The sequence below is a fragment of the Bufo bufo genome, chromosome 4, assembly GCF_905171765.1.
Source record: "Bufo bufo chromosome 4, aBufBuf1.1, whole genome shotgun sequence".
Classification (NCBI taxonomy): Eukaryota; Metazoa; Chordata; class Amphibia; order Anura; family Bufonidae; genus Bufo; species Bufo bufo.
The window spans coordinates 508,906,825-508,908,571 of record NC_053392.1 but is presented as its reverse complement, the minus strand read 5'-3'; positions in this window follow the sequence as shown (position 1 = coordinate 508,908,571).

The window sequence follows — 1,747 nt, the reverse complement described above, 5'->3', positions numbered from 1 at the left end:
CAGGGTTTTATAACTCACTATTCCCCCCATCACGTGAGGTGCCCCTGTGTTATCTAACTGCAATGTTCTGTAGCTATCGCCGATTAACATTGGAAGATAATGAAAAATTGGGTAAAACGAATAGCGTTAAGCAGAGAATCTATCCGATTATCTATTTAGCTTTATTTAGGATTATTTATTTCGTACTAACGTATTCGGCAGTGCTGTACAGATAATGTGCAGGCAGAACACATACTGAAAAGATGAGGCAATGTTCCCAAAGTCATTTCTTTTATTTTCAAAGCTCATATTAACCCCTGGTTCTCTGTGTACATTCAGCATTTGCACCAAGAAGTGAACTCCATGGGGGGGGGGGAGATTTATCAAAACTGGTGTAAAGTAGAACTGGCTTAGTTGCCCATAGCAACCAATCAGATTCCACCTTTCATTTTTCAGAACTCGTTTGAAAAATGTAAAGTGGAATCTGGTTGCTATGGGCAACTAAGCCAGTTTTCCTTTAAACCATTTTTGATAAATCTCCCCCCATGTGCCCAACAGATGCCAAAAGACTAGTCTTTTTAGTATCAACCAGGCAGGTAAATGTCAGTATTATTTATTTATTTGCAACCTGCCCTTTTCTATGTAGCTGACCACCTCAAAAAGTGTGCTCTATAGGTGGCATATGTAACTATATTGTAATGCCTGTACTGCAGACTGATACACTGTAGCAAACTGTCAGCACTATTGCTGTACAATTAGCTTGCCTGAAAGCAGGACTAGCTATGTGCAGGTTAACACAAGGGTGCGCCTTGCCTTTCTGCTGCCTGAGGCGAAAACTGAAGCAGCGCCCCATCCCCCCATAACAATGGCAATTTCTTAACCTAGCACCTTCTCTCCAGCCCTACCGTTAAAGATATACTTGGAAAAAACTATATACAGAGCTACAAAACCTACAGGGTAATACAGCACCACATATCTCATGTCCAGTGACGTGTCCTCTGATGTAGACGTTCTCTTTCTTTTTTCCCAACTTAAAGTTTATTAAGTTTTATGTTTTTTTCTTTCTCAAACAAATCACAGCAAAATAGACAATCCAGGTCGGATAAACCAATACAGACCTCAATTAACAAATCAATAAACAAGGGGGAAAAAACAAAAACATCACGTCTATAATGGTAGTAGAGGTAGGCGGCAGGGCCGGCGATAGGGGGGGCAAACTGGGCAATTGCCCAAGGCCCCGATCCTCTAAGAGGCCCCCTGCTTCAGTCCCGGCAATCGTTCAGTCGGGACTCCAGAGTGGGGAATTTCCCAGCTTAGGGTACTTTCACACTAGCAGTTTTCTTTTCCGGCATAGAGTACCGTCACAGGGGCTCTATACCGGAAAAGAACTGATCAGGCATATCCCCAGGCCTTCTGAATGGAGAGTAATCCGTTCAGGATGTCTTCAGTTCAGTCATTTTGACTGATCAGGCAAAAGATAAAAACGTAGCATGCTACGGTTTTATCTCCGGCGAAAAAAACTGAAGACTTGCCAGAATGCGGAATCCGGCATTTTTCCCCATAGGAATGTATTAGTGCCGGATCCGGCATTCAAAATATCAGAATGCCGGATCCGTCCTTCTGGTCTGCGCATGCGCAGACCGGTAAAAATGTGAAAAAAGATACAAGACGGATCCGTCTGTCCGCATGACAAGCGGAGAGACGGATCCGTTCTTGCAATGCATTTGTGAGACGGATCCGCATCCGAATGCATCTCACAAATGCTTTC